Genomic DNA, 19,913 nt, shown 5'->3' on the forward strand with positions numbered 1-19,913 from the left:
AGGTCAGGGGCCCATTATGGTAGGCACTGGACAAACATATAGTAAATGACAGTCCTTGACCTGAAAAGGAAGACATAACATGTGACTGGAAGAAACAAAACAAAACGCAAACAGGCAGATGGTGAGATAGGAAAAGGTAACAATAGTAAAAGGATGTTTTAGCATCAGAAGCCATAGTCACTGCCTACCCAACGTGGTATGTATTAATGGGAGGGACTTTGCTATGTTCATAAAATAAAATAAAACAGTAGACAACACCTTTTCCTTGAAAATAATGAATAATGAGAATGAAACCCCTTCCCCATGATAGTGATGCACAATTTTCTCTATTGCTCTCATTTGAGTGAAAGAGATTACAGATTCTCAGCACTTTCTAATACAAGAGCTCCTTGAAGAAAAAGGGTGAGGAAGATGTACAGGTGGAGGGATTCCTGAAAGAGAAAATTGATCCCCAAATGGAAATGGAGAAGGGAAAACAGTCACCATAGGCCTCAGCTGGAAGTTCTCAGCATACTGTCAAATTTGCTTCCTAGATGGAGAAAGAAATGAACCACTAGCCAAAATTGATGCACTTTTATCCCCCATACTTGATATATTGTTCACTTGTTACTGATCAGGCTGGAGGAATAGGACTTGAGCATCAGTATCTAAGAGGTGATTTAATCTCATAAGTGGACAGATAGAGGCCAAGAGTGTCAGGGTAGATCCAGAAGGTCCTCCTCAAAAGCCCAGCAATGCACTCACCGAACAAAGTAGGATAGAACTTCTAGTGTCCAGATGAGGTTTAGCAACTGAGCCTTAAGGTCCACGTACAAAATACCCAAACTTTATTTAAATTGAAAATAATATTGCTCCAAACAGGGGTGGCTCTATGTAGTTTGCCGCCCCAAGCACGGCAGTCAGGCATACCTGCTGCCGAACTGCCGCTGAAGCCACAGGACTGGCGGACCTCCTGCAGGAATGCCACTGAAGGTGGCCTGACTGCCACCCTCACAGCAACCGGCAGGCACCCCCTCACAGCTTGCTGTCCCAGGCACACGCTTGGTGCCTGGAGCCCTCCGTGGCTCCAAACAAAACCGTTCCTGTAAAAATATATTTTTTTGAGTATCTAGGCTTCTTGCTTCATTTTGAGCTATTTTAAACAATTTCATTTTCCCTCTCAATATGTTGCCACTTCTCAAAGAGCCAGAGGTAAATAGAGACAGCCTTGCTAAATATATGGATTTTAGAAAAGGTATTTCCTTCACAGTGAGAATTAAGTGAAAACTTACAGAATGTCTTTCCTTACTTATGACTTGTTTAAGTCATTTAGAAAGTATGAGCAGAAGATATGAATACCAGCTATGTGTTACAAAACTGGCACTATGGAATATAATGTACTTTGAGTGCTCTAATCTAAGGTCCTGCCAATATAGAGGATAAAATCATATGAACAGAACAAGTTTCAAATACAGTTAAAAAAAATTATGATACCATAGGTTAACACCAGATTTTATTTCAGATCCAGTACCACAGGTTTATCTTCACTATAGATGGGACCTTAGTTTCAGGTATACAAGATATATTGTAGTCCACAATATAAATTTTGAAACTGATAATTTGCATACACATCCTCTGTTCATACCCTTTAAAAGGTTTAACATATGACTGCACTCTGAAAAGCGACTCTGTAAAACTGGTCTCCCTCCAATTCCAGACTGAATTTGCTTAGTTTACAAATTAAAATAATATAAAATAATTGCCAACTCTATCTGAGATCTTGAATTCAAGGTGGGTTCTTTCTGGTTTATGTACACCTGTTAGTAATAAAGAATGTAAAAATGGAACTTAGCAAAAAAAAATAAACTTCAGATGTGCAATCCTGAAAAAAATCAAGCTCATTCTTCCACAGCTCTATTGGCACTATTGTGCCATCAGGAGCGAAGAAGCATAACATACTTATTTTAGTCAGTAACATATATAGGACACTCTGAATACACTCAGAACCGATCTGTTAAGAATTGCTGTGCTTTTCCAGGTTCTTTTTCATTTATAAAACTACACAAAGTCTAACCATAATTTATGAGTAAGGGAAGACATTTGGGAAGCTTGCATTTAAATCTAGATTATAGAATTTTCCAAACTAACTTTAAACAAGTTTGGTTGAATCCCTATAGGATGCACCTGGCCCAATACTCTTTTGACTTTCTGAAATAAGTGATGGGAAAATGGGGCCTTGTCCCTTCTCACACCATCAGAACCCAGTAAAAAGGAACAGGAAGGATTAGGGAAAGTGGCACCAACAGACATTGCTTGCTAGTGCTTTCACCCCCCCAAGAGTGGGATACATATGGAGCACAGCGATATCAGCATATAGCATTTTAGGGAAGAAATTGAAGTATAAAAACAAATTGAAAACTACAGGAGAATTTTTAGATGAGTAATTACTTGTTGCCTAAGTTGGAATCTGGCCAAGACACAATAGTTAAGTATTTCTACTCTGACAAACAGTTCCATGCTATCTTTAATGACCACAAGAGATTAGGAAGAAGTGCCATAGATTTTACATGGCATCCAACAGATAGTACCTCCAGCAGCAAAGTAACCCAAATGCTTCAATATTAGAGCTAGCAGGAAATTTGCAAACATTCAGACAGTTCTAGAGCACACTTTGATTCATCCATGCTGACAGTTCTTTTAAATCATCTTTTTTCATGTACGCTGGTGGGAGTGAAGTTTTGTTCACATGATTTTCATGGAAAATGAATTTCAGGATTGTAGCTAAACTTTGTTTCTGATGAAAACAACAGTTATGTTGGGCAGAAGTAAAAGTAACGTAGAGGCCTTCTTAGAATTTCATTCCTGGGGTTAGTGAAGGAGGACGGTTGCAGCAACAGTTCAAAGAAGGAGACAATGGAATAAAAAAGAGGATGTACTTTGAAATCTTGAGTGCTAAGTATTTTTAACATGGCAGGAAACGTTCAGAGCAGCAACAGCAGCTGCCATGTGTTTTTTTTTTTTAAAAAAGAAAGTACAAACAAAATAGCATAATACAGCATGAAAATGAATAGGTAGTTCTAGACTATTTCGGCTAAATTGCTGTGGTTAGCAACCTTGGTAGTACATCATGCTGTTGAATATCCAACCTAGTTTTAGCCTGGAATCATTTTTTGTAGGATACTGAAAATAGCTGCTCCTCTAATTAGCGAGGAGCTTCACTGAGTGCTTATCTTCTTTTCTTGTTCAAAGTGTCAAAGTATCAAACTGTTTCATTACAACACAAACAGGAGACAATTTGATGTAGAAAGTAAGATAAGATATTTCAATCTGTACTAAGAAGCAGTTTCTCTTAATTATTTTAAAAATAAAATGAAACAAAATACCAGAATATTTCAATTATATTATGTCATATGATATGTCAGTAGCAGTAGCGGATAATATGACATGCTACAATATGACTTGACTACTATTGACATATTATTTCTGCATTTCAAAAGTAATATAATATTTAAAACAAAATACATTTTTCCAACATTAAATTTAAAAAAAATAATAAAGCAGAATGTTCATTTGACAGGAAATTTTGAAAATATTTGTCTTTGTTCCAAATTGCAACAAAAAAATTAAAATTCAAAAAATTCTCACTAAAATCAAAATTCTCCGTTTCGACAGTTTCTAGTCTAAATTACCTAGTTAAGCACAAAGTGTCTATTTTAATGTGGTTAGGGCACTATCTTGTTTTAACATGATCCCTTAACACAATATATCTAGGTTTATACAGTGGCCTCTTGTTTTCAATTGTAACCCTTCTGCCCAGTAGTGTTAGCAAAAACAAGGATCGGGTTCACAATAATAACTCACGTTCCCATCCAGAGTCTCACTGGTATTCCTGTTCTGAGAAATTAATAAAATAAAATACAATATAACTCTCTCTGTTCATACTTTTCAGGTGGTTCTTCCCCACTCACAAGTGTGTTGGAACAAAAGTCTTAACTGATAGGAAGGGGAACACAAATGAGAGAATATCAGAAATTAAAAGTTATGCTGATAAACTTAAGAAATTCCATGTTGACTTGCAAGGAGTCTATTCAGCTCTTCTGCCTCACAATCTTAATAAGTGTTCATATCCCCCCTGGCATCCCACTCACAGCATAAATCAGTTCAGTGTAGCCTGAGCATTTAGGGATGGGCTCTCCCACACTGGTCCTGGCTCCTCCTGTCACAGCTGCCTGGTCTGATCTCACTCTAGGGCATGGCTGTGGGCTCATGGCAGGGCCGGCTCCAGGCACCAGCAAAGGAAGCAGCTGCTTGGGGAGGCCAATGGAAAGGCGTGGCATGTCCGGGTCTTCGGCGGCGAGTCCCTCAGTTCCTCTCGGAGTGAAGAGCCCGCCGCAGAATTGCCACCAAAGAATGAAGCAGTGCGATAGAAGTGCCACCAATCGCAGCTTTATCTCTTTTTTCCCCCCTCCACTTCACCACTTTGGGCAGCAAAAAAGCTGAAGCCAGCCCTGGCTCAGGGTTCAACTCTCCCTGACTGAGTGGGTCAAGGTCCCATGAAGGTGACTTAGCTCACTTCTACCATCTAGGGTCAGTTCCATCAGCACTGCTGCTGCCAGTACAACCCACCCAGAGTCTATTCTGTCACCAGTCCATGTTATCTCTCTGAACAATCTGCTTCTTTATTCTGGTCTTGGATTCCCAGTAACACAATTTAAAGGATCTGCTTTAAAGATCTGGTCAGGTCCTCTCAGAAAGTCAGCTCAGCTCAGCTCTATACCACTGTCAGTCAGCATTACTTTCGTCAAGCTGCAGGCTCTTTCAGTTGGGAACTAAGTACACCAGATCTCTAGTCAGAATCTTTGCCTCTTGGAATCACAGCTCTCAGCACATGTGAGAAAGTGCTCCCCTTTTTTAAATGCATCATTATTACTACTATTTTGTGTGTCCAACCTCCACTACCCAACTGGGTACAAAACTGGAATTTGGTGAGGCTGACCCCTCATGCAGACACATTTAGTGCAGTTCTTTTGCCTTTTGGTTACACAATAAGGATAATCATATTTTGTTTTCCTTACACTCGAAACTTACATGAATTTAAAACAATCAAAAACCTTCATGGTGGAATGGTTGGTCACAAAAATGCAAATGAATCATAGCTCACTCTTTTACCCCAAAAGCCAACAGAGAGCGTTATCCCACTGTGGCTCTGTTGTGGCGTAAGGTATGTATGCAAGGGAAGGTGGCAAAGAGAGTCAGAACTAGGTCCCCAGCTGTGCAGTTCCACCACCTACTCTCCCCGCACCTCCCAAGTTGGATGGGCAGCAGCTTGCTAGGATACTACTGTAGCCCTGACACTACCGACGTAATCACAAAGTGATTTCACTCCACTACCACTGCACATCCTTAGGTGAGGCAGAGGAAAGTATAACCTGGCTACTTGACCAGTATACTGGTTCCAGAATTTATCGTTAATGCAGCATGTTAATACTGTAGCATGTTAAATATCAAACAGAAGTAAGATCAGGTACCACACTAAGTATATTTAAACATACTAAAATCTACCGATTCAAGCTAAACCATTATAAGCAAAATAAGTTAAGAGTGTCTTATGCCAGAACTGCATTGATTTTATTAAATCATTTTAAACTCACTCTTTTAATTAAACCAGTGCAAACTTGTGTGTGGACCAGACCTTAGAGATCCCAGAGGACTGCTCCATTTCACGAACTCTTTTCTTTTTCCTCCTTAGCAGCCCAACCCCCCTTCTCTAAAGGGGCAATATAACCCAAGCAATCAATCTAACGTATGGCATTTGAAACACAGTCAATGGGATTTAGGAGCTTAAGTCCCTTGAAGTGCTTTTGAAAATGCTATCTCCTGGTGCCTCAGTTTTCACAGTGGGGAAAATAAACAAACTTCACAGATTTTCTAGATGAATTTTTAGATGAATATCAAAATTAATTAACAAAGACAAATAACAACTGTTGCTATTTAGTCATTAACCTTTTTGTCTTTAATGAAAATAAAAATATAGTAATACTATCTCCCAACAGTATTAGGAGGCTTAATTTTTTGCAAAAGATTTAGAGATTCTCAGGTGAAAAGCATTACAGAAATTAAAACAAAACCCACATACAAAAGTTTTCCCTGTGAAGTTCTTTTGGTGGTAAAAAACATATCAAGCTGATACGCTTTCATTGAAAGACGTGCAAAGGCTCACATTTAAATTAAATATCAAATTATAAATATTAAAGTTCCAAACAAGCAAAGATCAAAGAAAAACTTAAATCCAAACTACCACATTATCCTCCTCGCTCTGACCCACTAACTTTGCAAAGTATTTTTTTTATCAAAAACATTTATGCTATGAAAATGAAATGCACTTCTGCCTTATAATGCATCTCAAGCAGACATGGATGTGAGACACATCTACGGTGGGATCTAAATTTTATGGGCCACAGTTCTGCTACACCAATCCTAACCATCCAAAATTTTTGCATTCTGTGTAATCAATTTATTCTGCTTGCCTAGTATTTTCTCTCTGTCCCTGACATTTTGGATTTGAGAAATAATCACTTTCCTTTACAGTATGCAGTTTCCACTTGTCCAAATCTCACATAAAAATGGAAAGCTCAAATTAAAATAAATAAAGACGACAGAGGATGGACAAAAAACTGAGGCGTTTCCACTGGAATTGTATTTCTCTTAAGCAGCAAATAATTATTCTTGGCACATAAGTATACAACTGACTCCTTGCCTACCCCATCTCTACATACACATGGAATAATTAAGAACAGAATCAAATCACAGTGCATTAAAAGGCAGAAACAAACTGAAGTCTTGGTAATATGGAACACAATGGAATTTGGTTTGAAGTGATCACTCCTGTTGTGTTCACGTGGAGCTTGCTCCTGCAAGGTGCTGAGTATGCTGGCCTTGATCCAGCAAAGCAATTATGCACATGAGCAGCCTCATTGACTTCAAGTGAGGCATGTGTTCAGGTACTTTGGTGGATCAAACTATTGGCTGTATGGATGGGACACTGCTTGCCAAAAGCCTTTTTATACTGTTTGTTACAGGGTGGCTTGCCCCTTAAGGGCTAGAGGCCCAGGGCCACCCAACTCTGATTACTGAAGGAACTGCTCTGGCCCATCTGTGCCCCATTAACAGCCTGGATGAGGCTTGATGGAGGACAGTGGATTCTCCTACAAAGGGCAGCAGGAAACTACAAAAGGGTGAAAACTCAGAACAGACCTTGAGCAGTCAGTGCCAGGCAGTTGAACTCTAGCCAGATAAAGCCTGGGAGTGACTGTGAATTAGGACCCAGCTTTGGGAAAGAGGGCTGGGCACGTCTTACCTAAGAGGGGAGAGAAACACTGAACCGGAGGTGGGGCCTGGAGGTCGTGTGTGTGCGAACCCAGAGGACTAAACAAATTGGACTCTTAGAAGGGGAGTGATTTAATTACCTTTGGAATGAGTAAGTTTTTGTGGGGCCCTGAAGAGGAGGAAACAGAGGCAGGAGGCTGCAAAATGACCTCTAACCAGGAGGGAATGCTCAGGAGGCAGCTGACCCTCTTACACTGTTGCTGAGGAAAGCATCCCTCACTTAGGTGCATACACTTGTTAGGTTCAGATAGGAAAAAGGAGTTTCTTTGACTTCTTTAAAGGAAAGGGAGAATTTCATGCTTCTGAGTGCCACTCAGCTGCTATACAGTTTGTATGTTGCCAATTAAAGCCTAATTTGCCTTGGTGCTAAAATACCTAGCAGACTTCTGTTTCACCTTGCATTTTACTTGTGTGTTGGTATTGAATGGGGAAGTTCACTGTTGTATGGATCTGCAAGTAATTATCATTAATACATAACAATCAAAACCTAACAGGATTGCACCATGCAGCCTTTCCTTCCTGATAGCGAGTAGTTGGTAGTACAGGACATCAACACAGTAAGGTCTACTGATTGCACTCCACAGCACAAAGAGGAAAAGAGAGGCCACCCAATGTCTCCTGAGGTCCTGTCTATGTAGTACACTTAAAATTCTCTCATACATAACCCTTATTTTGGATTTACTTGTCGTTTCCAAGCAGAAGCTGATTTTTCTGGTAGCTGATCTTGTACTTTTCAAACTCAGATCACGAAAAAGTCTAAATCATGATTTAACTTTTTATTTTATAGATAGAGAGCTGATGCAATTAAAGAGGAGATTGCATTTCTGTTTACCTGGAAGAAACTAATAGCTGTACTTACTTCTGAATCAGATATACCTCAAGTCCTACCAGTTAATCATGGGGTATGGATGACTGGAGTCCAAAGAAGGAAGCATTATGAGTAGTAGTTTGGACCAGGACTGTGGGGTCTGTCTAGCCCACTGCTGTGGTCACGGGGCTGTGGGAGTGGTGGTGGGGCTGGGAGCCTGGCTCCCATGTGGTAGTGGTGGAGCATGAGGGAGGTTGATATAGTTGGCTGCCTAAGGGAGTAAGCCAGGGACTCCTCACGTCAGCCACTTCCTTTCCTCAATAATCTAGTTGCTATGTCTCTGTTGATGCCAGGGCCTGGACTGATTGCCAGTTCTGGGGTCTGGATAGGATCTTTCCTACATGGCAAAACCGGCAAGCTGCTGTGTGGGTTTTTTCACTGTTCATACAGCACCCAGGAGGTCCAGATTTGTGGGTTATTAATTACGAATGTTGCAACTTTGGCATTTTCCAGTGGGGTTGGGGAACCTGACCCAGTAGGATTCCCAGGCATTGGTCCTGAGCACTGCAATATCTGGCAAAGGTGACAGCCTCTATGTCTCATGCAGCTCGTTACTCCCCTTACGGGAATTTGGTTGGGACTCTGGCTTCCAGTTAAAGTTCCTGAAGGTATAAGGACAGCTTGGCCTTCACGCACATTCTGAGGTCTATAGTCCACCCAGGCCGCTGGTGCTAGTTGAGATTGACCTGGAACAAATCATGAGGAGGGTTCCAGTGCTGTCAATAGTTTTAGAAAGCTTGAGCATTCATTTTGAGAATGATATTGCATGGTGAAGAAGTATGCCTCTAATGTGACTACTCTCATCAGACCTCTCCTACTTCCTGGTTGGAGGCAGGAAGTGGGTTAAGACTCTGGCTTCCAGTCAGGGTCTCTTGGCAAGCCTGAGGGAGGGATGTGGTGTTCATACTGACCGTCAGGTTTACAGTCCACCCCACAGCCACTGATACCATTGAAGAACCTAACTGGAACAACAGCTCTGTCAGATAGTTTGGAAAAATGTTTTAAATAAAGTTTAACCATCTTATCACGTCTGTCTCATATTCCTTTGTTCACGTCAGCTATACACTTTCAATTCTGAAGGGGTGATTTGCAGGAGCATATACTTATTTACACACGTCCTTTCTAATAAATCATGCATTGTAATTGCCTGGTATAGAATTATTTAATTTTTAGTCAGCTAATTGTTTGAGCATTCTATGTTCATTACTAACATTTTCAGAAGTCTTCATTAATTGCATATGCCCGAATCAGGATGCCTTGCACCTGTTTTCAGGGAAGCTGAATGAGAGCAGCCACTCCTCAATACCACTAGAAGAGAGCGATAAGGTGTCTTAAGATGGGCGTTCACTCAAAAACAGGTATAGAAAAAATAGTGACCACATCTAAAAATGTGGACTTTAGCAACTAATAAGAAAAAGATATCTTTTATCAAAAAATCCCTAGTCAGATCTGCACCTACCTTGACTGCAAAGACTGTTGATACTCAGAGAACTAAACAGCCTTACAGAGGATATCTTTATTCAGAAGGACTGTCAAGACTGTTAATTACTCAGGTGGAGTTAGCATACAGCTCATTAAACCATGTCAAAACTTTCAGGCCTCTGCACTGAATCAGTCCTTTCAGGAGCTCTCATATCAATATAATCTGGTTCTTAAAAACACATTAATTCACATGATCCATTGCTGCACCATAAAATGATGTTGTTTTCTTTGTAAAATGGGTCTGATTCTACCAGAGTCACAACTGCAGTGAAGAGAGTTTCTGTAACTAATCTCTGTGTGTGTCTGTATGGGGTTAAGGAGCATTTTTAGCCTGCACTGTGCATGGTAGGTTTATTGGAAAACTTTTTAAATTAGCTTATTTGCTGCATTATGAAAATTTCAAAATGCAATGTTATTTGCTGCACAGTCGAATTTGTATTGGATCTCTGCAAAATATTCACAGTTCAATCACTCTGAGCCATGAGTTTTCGGTTAGAGTACTACTTAACTGTACTTCATGACCGTGAACATGAGCAGTGGTTGTTTTCCCACAAAATTAAGCCCCTGGACCAATCTGAAAATAAGGAGTAAAATTATCATAAGTGCCTAGGTGACTGAAAAGACTAAGTCCCATTTTCAAAAGTGATTTAGGCAGTTTGGAGGCAGTTAGGATTTAGACAGTTCAGTGAGCTGTGTTTTCAGAAATGTTCTAAGTGACTTAGGAGCCTAAGTGCCCAAGTCACTTTTGAAAATGGGACTAAAAGCACCTACGTGACTTAGACATGTTGTCAAGTAGGAAGGTGTCTCTGGGTGTGCGGAGAGGTGATGTCCCTTTTGGAGGCTCAGGTTAATTGGATTTGATCTTTCAAATGAATATGCAAAGACTGCAAAAAGAACAGGAGTACTTGTGGCACCTTAGAGACTAACAAATTTATTTCAGCATAAGCTTTCGTGGGCTACAGCCCAGTTCTTCGGATGCATAGAATGGAACACACAAACAGGAGATATTTATACATACAGAGAACATGAAAAGATGGAAGTATGCAAAGACTGGTTTTCTTCCAACTCCTGCAAACCAAAATGCAGGTCCAGTTCACCAACTGAGCTCGCTGGAGTTCACAAACACCTCGTCATTATACAAACCAATTATGGTAGATTTATCTGTGGATTTCATTTAGCTGTACAATAAATAAAATGCATTTGGCATTGATTTATAAAAGTCTGTTTCTCAAGGGGCACTATAACAAAGGGCAATTGTTAGTATCCCAATATTCTGAGCAAACGTTTAACAATTTCACACTGGAATAATGAATTGTAGGAGTAGTTAGATTACTATAAAGCTAATCGCAATTTACATTCAAGATAAAAAACAAGGGCCTGATCCTGCTTATTGTGTCCAGTCACTCCAATTGTGTTCAGAGGGAATTCTTTGCACAGTGTCTAATAAGATCAGGCCCAAGTTTATAAAATCTATAACAGAGGAAAAACAATTTACTACTCAGGAAGAACTAACTCTGTTAAACACATTTCTAAAATGACATTTCTAAATGGTTTGCAGCTATTGATGAATGAAAGCCATCATCGTGGTTTTAAAGTCTAGTTTGTTGATTTTTAAATGTAATGCTTCACAGGAGCCAATGCTTATTCTTTTCTCACTTTGCAGGAGAAAGTGACTCAGAACAAGTTACAGAACACAATAAAACATGTAGAACCCTTTTTCCCTCCATCGTTCTCATGGCAATATTCCACAGATTTCTCACACACCAAACCTCCAAGTGGGATAATGCATTTTTAAAATATGAACTTGAAGCTAAAATATTAAACGTGTATTGCCTCCTCCTATAGGATAAGTGCTGAAATGTCACACACTATTGGTGAGAATGACCCATAAGTGTTTGGTTTTTTTTCTCTCCTCCTCCTACTGGAGCAGTTATTGTGGCGTGCAGTGAACCAAATCAACAATGTGATTCAAGCTGTCGCTGCAGCTTCATGGTAAAAGAAAGGATAAACTATAAAAACTACCCTCCTACAGCTCTTAGTTCTTGCTTCCCACACTTAAACATCTTCTGTCACCCCTGGCACTGTTACTGACCCATGCTAAGCTAAACTAAAGGATGATAAGTTTGCTGCCTTTGCCCTTGTCCTAAGGGGCTGCACATTATCCTATCAAGCATCAGAAGCCATTTCTGTGGGATATTTGTCAACCTACGAAGTCCTTTTAGAACAAATGAAATGGGCAGCGAATTACAAAAATGTCATTCTCTAAAGGAAATGGATGAAGGCTTTTGTTCTCCAGTAACAAATAGATGCCATAGGCTTATAACACTATTTTTGTATTACATTTGACAGGGTTACTATTTCCAGTTCATTAGGAGAACAGTTTGAAAACTATTTTTCATGCTTTTAAAAATAATGTTTTCTAGTAATAAATATAAGCAATAGCTAGCATAACATTCTAAATGAAAGATCAGGGTTAATTTCAAGGCACCTCTACCAGCGATCAATTACATCTATATAAAATGTATTTTTTCAGAAAAAAATTAAGATTATAAATGTATTATTTAATTGGCATAACTTCTGATAAATATGAGTTATAATTGCCTTCCCCATTTTTCTCTTTTCTTATTTTTAAACCAATGTTCTTGTATACGATGGCCTTACAGAACACCATGATATATTTACCATGGGCTAAGGTCAAGCAAAGGAACAATAACTCACCTCCTTAAATGAATGCTTCAAAGTAAATCTTGTGTGTTTAATAGCAGTAAACAGAGGTCAGGATGACAGTCTCCCAGGCTTGAGAATAAAGCTTGTGTGTTAATATTCTCTAAGAATCACAACTGCACCCCTGGGTGACAAAATGCTTGCTAAAATGTGATACAGGCAAAATATTATACACCCCTATGGACATGAATGTAATTGAAAATTTTCAAAAAAACTGAACTGAGACACAAATTTAGAAATAGGTCAATAGATGTTATTCCATGATCCCCTTTTAGATACTTTGTTAAAATGCGTCATAGCAGATTATTAGACCTTTTTCTTTTTTGACTACATTATTCCTGGCTTTAACTCTAGCTGAAAATTAAGCAATATAATAAATTATCAGTAAACAAAATGTGGCTGATATGTCAGTCACAGCATCTTATGTGAAGGGTCTGTGTCTCCTCTTGTCATCAACTAATCAATAGTTAAGATAACATTTTATTTACCACGAAGTGCTATAATATTCTCTAATCTTTACAGCTCATTTTGGCTGTAAAATATTCTATTAAATATGTTATATCACTCCAACCATTTATTGCTGGCTATTTTACTGAACATGCTAATAAGAAGAGCACAGAATTGGCTTTGTAGAGAAATAATCTCAGTAAAAAAAAAAAAGTGTTAACTCATCCCTTGCTTTGTAACTGTCACTAACAATGTTTGTGCAATTATAATCTGCAATTTTTATTGGTAAAATTTTACATGGAGCTAACTGGGCAAGACTCAATGCATCATGAACTCTAAAGACTGCTGAAAAATATGCTCCTTCATTGTAGCACATTTTTCAAGATACACACCAATGCACCTCTCAGATTAGACTCTGTCCTTTAGTTATCATTAGTCAGATAAAGAGGCAACTAAACTTTAGGATGGGTAGCCTCCTGAAGTGCCAGTACATTCCACTCACCTCCCCATGCAGCCTTAGAGGTTGAGAGGCTTTGTCCGGAACACTGAGGGAAAGAAAACCCTTGGGGCTTTTAAAGAACGGTACCACCCACTGTTCTCTCCCATCCTTGTTGTACTCGGAAGCTTCTTGGCTGATCAGAAGGATGCATTGTAAGCCATTTGGCTCCCATGCATCCAAGGGTGGTCTTATAAACCTCTCGCTTGCCTGGGGTGCCACTGTGTGCCCTAAATAAATAAATAAAATATAAGTAATTGGAGATATACCTATCTCCTAGAACTGGAAGGGACCTTGAAAGGTCATTGAGTCCAGCCCCCTGCCTTCACTAGCAGGATCAAGTACTGATTTTGACTCAGATTGCTAAATGGCCCCCTCAGTGATTGAACTTACAACCCTGGGTTTAGCAGGCCAATATTCAAACCACTTAGAGTAGAACCAGGTTTGGGGGCTTTACTCTAGGCATTAAACTAGTCCACCTTGTGGGATTGGAAAGGAATTTTCCGGTCATTGCCAGATTGCCCTAGTGCGGGGATGGGAGGGGTTGCCTTTCCCATAGCAACCCAGGGACTCAATGGGTTATGTTCTAAAATTCATGTTGCAGCAACTTGCCAAGTGCCTAGTGCAGGTAATGGATCAATAAGGGGTCTAGTTTCTCTAAATTCATTTCCCTGGAAGTGAATTTAGGGGAAGACATTCCCTAAAGATGATGGGGAATAAGGCTGGGGCTCCTAAATTATGGTACAGTAAGGAGGAAACCAGGGCCAGCGCTTCCATTTAAGCGACCTAGGCAATCGCCTAGGGCACCAGAATTATTGGGGGGTGGCATTTTGCCAGGGGGGCGGCAGACGGCTCTGGTTGACCTCCCGCAGGCGTGCCTGCGGAGGGTCCGCTGGTCCCACGGCTGTGGTGGACCTCCCACAGGCACACCTGTGGCAGACCCACCAGACCCGCGGGAGCAGCGTGCGGGGCAGCAAAATGGCTGTGCACCTAGGGCACCAAAAACACTGGCGCTGGTCCTGGAGGCAACCCCCTTATCTCTTAGATAAGGGAAGAGCATTGGGGTCCCACCAACAATACTGGGATCACATGGAGGGGGATGGAGGCTGAGGGCAACCCTCCTCCAGGTAGTACAGATTACTGGATGGGATCTATCATGGGATAGATAAGTAACATTGGATGAGTTACTTAATAAAGTTTCAGCCTTAGTTAAAACTTCAGTCCTAGTGTCTTGTTTTTCTTCCTGTTTGTCTGAGACAAAAACCTATTTTAAAGGTCAATAGGAGCTATGCACATATATCAAGAGAGGATACCAAATTTAAACAGAGTGGTGATCTATGAAAGAATATGATACTTATTAAACACGGTCACTAACAGTGACAGGGCAGAATTTCACACTTGGATGCCTAAAGTTGGCCACCTAACCCCTTTTTTTTCTGAAATACTGAACATCCTACAGCTTTTAAGGGTGTCAATGAAAGATGTAAAGTACTCAGACCTCTGAAAGATAGGCCATATATAGGATTTATCTGCCTAAATCGGGATAAAAGCAGCTAACTTTAATATACCCAGTTCTGCAAATCTAGTCCAACTTTTTTTTTTTAAAGTATTCATCACTGGATGTCCTAAACAGTTTGGGGATATTGTTATAGGCTGTTGAACAGCTGCTGCATTTTACTGCAGACATGGAAGAAGAGATCACTGTACAGTTTTTCATTTCATTGTTAGGTTTGCATAGCACTTGAGGAGCCTTTAGATGAAAGGAGCTATATAATAAGATTATTATTACAGTGAAACCTATGTTAACAGTCACATACTAACCTTAATCACCTGTCCTAACACCCGGTAAAATTTCAATCTCTCTGAAAGTTCTTTCATATTAGTCACACTATATTATGTGACTACCTATTATAATGGCTAAAATAATATGGGTCCCTTTGGTGGCTGATAAGAGGTTTCACTTTTAATATTGCATATAACCATGAAAACATTCAAGAACAGAAAGATACTATGTGCCCTAACATGCCTAAGATCTTACAGAGTTGCTATAATATTAGGACAGGCTGAATTCTTTTCAGGCCAAGTTTAATATGAACTCTTCAATTAAAACAATCTAAATCATCACTAAAAAAAAAAACCCAGTTAGAAAGATATACTTTTACTCCACTGGTCATACAGAGTTTCTATTACAACAGACTAAGATGTTAGCTGTAATCCTAGTGTTTCACTCTAGCTGTAGGAAAACTCCTCTATAAATGCAGAATGGTCTGAGCACGTTATGGTGTATAGCATGAATCTAGCAATCAGGCACTTATACGGCGCTTTGATGAACTCAGTGTTATACAGCAGATCTTGCAGCTTATAAAAATCAACAATTTGATGTGTTAAAAAAAACAGATGGATAGATACATATACACAGACAGTAGGCACATTTCTAAGTTTTCTTCCGTTTTAGAGATGTTAGTAGCTATGGTGGTTTTCCCCATCTAAAGTATGGGGAATTTCTCCCAGACCAGAGAAGGAAGAAGTATATTCAATTTATATGTATATACATGCACACACACACACTTTATATGCATATGCAGTATATTCATGAGAAAGAGAAAGTTTACCAATAGAGTAATTGTAGAGATGAGAAGATAATTGTACTGTAGTGTTATCTTAGTGTCATCATTAACCCATGATATGATCCTGTATCACCAACAAATAAAAGGAAAATAAACACACCACAAAGTGCCACAGGCAAATTTACACAAACCATTTGCTTATAAATAAACTGACTGTAGCAGTGATAAAAATCTCAAAGATGACTCATCTTGCCATAATAAACTTTCTGAAACCTTAGTAATAATACTTTGCACTTATACTTTGAGCTCCTTAGACTGAAAGGCAATGTGCTTTACAAGTGGCATAATTAAGGCCTGGAGAGTTTCAGTGACTTGCACAAGTTGGCTCAGCGAATCAGTGGCAGAACTGGGAATAGAACCCAGGAGTTCTGTGCATTAATCTTTATTACATCCATTTTTAGGATTTGGTGTAGATTTATTTCTCTGCCAACAATGGCTCAAGAATACAAATACTTTTTGCAAAATATTTATGCTAGAGATAGAGGGGTCAGTATTTCAGTGGCTATATATAAAAGGGCTGGGCTTGGCTCCAGAACAGTGTGGTGGTTTTCACCTATGCTCCTACACCTAGAGCCAGGAAACCTAACGTTTTAAGACATGTGTGAAATTTTCGGTGTAACGTAAAACTTGATTAAGAGCAGGTCTTTTCCTGTATGTGCCGAAAGACCCAAAAGTTGCCAATTTAATGCTAATTGACCATGTGGAAACAGCTGCTGCTTATCAGAGCATACAACTTATGAAAATTATTCATGAGCTTCCACAAATGCACTTTATTGAAAGTGTGCTACTGATATTTGATCATCCAAATCTATCAAAGTATCTGGAACCAGCAAAGGCAACAAAATTAGAGTGCATGGATGCACTTGGGAAAGTATTGATAATTGTCTACATAATTCTTAATGTTGTCACATACTGTACCACACACAATAACACAATGCAACAGGATTGTTGGCATGGAGAAGCTTTGGTTTTATCAGCACAAGGTATCCAAACAAGTCTTAATTACATGCATTAAATGAAATGAACATTTAGAATTTTAATATTGATATTACCTATGCCACTAGGTAAGCCTTCAGCACGGGAAGAACAGACAATTTTAATCAAAGGTAACAAATGCTCCAGGCTTGTGTCTGACTGAAGCACAGCGCTTGTCCTCAGCTGAAAACCCCCTATGCTCATTGAAGAAAGTCACCTTCTCTTTAAATAAGGAAAGTAGCACTTACCTGTCCCACATCTAGGTTTCCTTTTCCAACGTGGACTCTACTGAGTTGCCCCAAAACAGATTTAGAGGGATATACAGGCCTGTTCCCTGAGGTTCCAAATAATCATAAAAAAAGCAGCAGCACACTTCACTCTTAAAGTGCTTTTTCAAGTATCTGTCAGTGCTTTATCCCCATTTTACAGGCTGAGAAACAGAGATAGAGCCAAAGGTGAACTAACTTGCCCAAATGTATGCAGCAACCTATGTAACCCAGGCCTCCCAACTTCTAGATCAATGCTCAATCCACTAGCCCAGGCAGACTCCCCATAAACTACAACAAAGAAGATGTGATATACATGGACTTACTAGTCACCCAAAATAGATACAAAAGCAAGAGCTATGCACCCAGTGGTTGACAGGGAACAGCCCTGTAGCTTTGAACATGTCTGAGCAAAAGGATTTTTTTTTTTATTTTATTGCTTGTGCACTTTCATGTGCTTCAACTATGGTAGTACAGTAAAAAGCACCTGCAGAACAAAGGAAGGTGAGAGGACAGGACAACATACTTTATTTTCTCTAGTCATTATTACTGTTTTTACAGAACAAGCATATACATGCAAGTTTGCTTGCCCAAGAAGCCATCAGTGTAGACATGCCATAACTTAAGAGCAAAATGAAACTGGGTGGCTAGGGGAGCTAAGGTAACAAAGGCTACAAATCCAAGATCATGAGCAAACAAACATGGTAGGACCATATTTTTATTCAGGTCTTTGCCAAGTGTGTTAGGTTTGTTTTTCCGCAAAAAAGTAGGTAGAGGGCAAATACTCTGGGCAATCCCTGTTTTTATGCCTTCTTTCATCTTCTGTCTCTAACAGATGCTTTTCCTTTCCATGATTTGTTTTTTTCTCATTTCCGCCACTTCCTCTCCCTTTGTGGGAGTGAATAGGATATTTCTCTCAGTGTTTGCGTGTCAGAATCTATGCCCATTGGGCCTATCCTGACTTAGTCACTGTGGACATAATTATTGCTTCTTCCCCACCATCTCAAAATAAGGAGTGGGGATTAACCAAGGAAGTGTTTTGGATCAACGGGGCATCGTCATGTTGTTGCCGGGCCATTTTAAGGGTAATCTGAGCCTAGGCTACCCATGATGAGCTGAAGTTAGAAGAACAGGCCTATATTCACTACTTGAATAATGAGCGTCTCAGTTTCATAAAAGACATCAGGGCTCAGTTGAAGACAGGTGATCATATAGGAGATGCTCTGAAGGGAAAAGAGCTCCTACTGATCACTGCAAGGATAAATACCATGTATATTAGGGATTCATTTTTCATACTGGCCCTTTTCAGCAGGCAGTAACCTCCACTGATTTTGTTGGATCTGGCCAAATTCAGCCCCATCTAAATGGAATCTAAATAAATAAAAGTCTTCCTAAACGCATTTTGTGAAACTGATTTTTTTTTTTTTTGTCTTAGAGATTGAAACAACCGTACTCGGGAAGTATCTGACCCATTAGCAAGGGTCACAGACATTCATTCTTGCATGATGAAAAAAATATATTCAGGTTTTAAAATCTTAAAAGACCATTTAGATGGCTTCCAACTACAGATGGCCCTTCAGGTCATTTTCTGTACTCAGATGAGCAGAGACCCTGCCTCCCTAACAATGAACTACTGCTAACCTTCCTGAATCAATTTCAGGACACTTCTAGTGCCTTTTATTCACAGTTTATCTCTCCTCTCCCCCAAATACCATTCCACACACACCCTCCAAACAGACCATTCTTCTGATCTGTCTGCAATATTGTAAATTGTTCACGACTGCAAACAACAGGCACTTCATCTCTGTAATTTGAGAAGGGGGGGACTGCTCCTGACATAAAGTAGCATCTCCCCCTCTTCCCTTTTCTAATGGATGGACAATGACCAGCAGAATTTTGAAAGCTATCTAGGGTGCCTGTCAAAATTTCTGATTCAGGACAATGTATACGCAAACCACCTTCTGTGATTACCAGTTATAGCCCTTTCCCAAGAAGGCATATTTAAGACAAACATCAGATTAATGATAAAACTGGTGTGTGTGTGTGTGTGTGTGTGTGTATAAAATGCATAAACATAAACTTTTCTCTTGATTATTATGCTCACACTCCTGTATGAGTACAAGGTAAGATCTTATATATGGAAAGGTATGTAAATACTTTACCTAGCACACACACACACAGACACACACACACACACACACACGATAGTGGGGTTATCAAAAGCACTCAGTGCTGGCCTATCTCTTCTCCTATTAAAGTCTGTGGTAACACTCCTATTGACTTCAATGGGAGTACAGTAATGCTAGGGCTACTTGAACTCCTGTTCCTGGTAATATATATACACACACACAAGCACATTATATCTACATACATAGCAACATTTAAAATATACATATTGTGCATAAAATGTATATGCATCCATCCATATGTCAAGCTCTTTAGGACAGAAAAATATAGATGAATACTATATAAGTGGGCACACCAGAGCTGAAATGAAATGTTCATATTAGAACAGATTAAGGGGGCATTGTCTGAGCTTTTGCGTGGTTTTGGCTGCCATGCAGGCAAAAGCCTGAATGAGCTCAGTTTTCAATGCTGGCTTTAATCTAACGGGGGTGGGATGGGGTGGGATGAACACTAAACCTCCACCAAAGTGTGGAAAA

The sequence above is a fragment of the Gopherus flavomarginatus genome, chromosome 4 (genome assembly GCF_025201925.1).
Source record: "Gopherus flavomarginatus isolate rGopFla2 chromosome 4, rGopFla2.mat.asm, whole genome shotgun sequence".
Lineage (NCBI taxonomy): Eukaryota > Metazoa > Chordata > Testudines > Testudinidae > Gopherus > Gopherus flavomarginatus.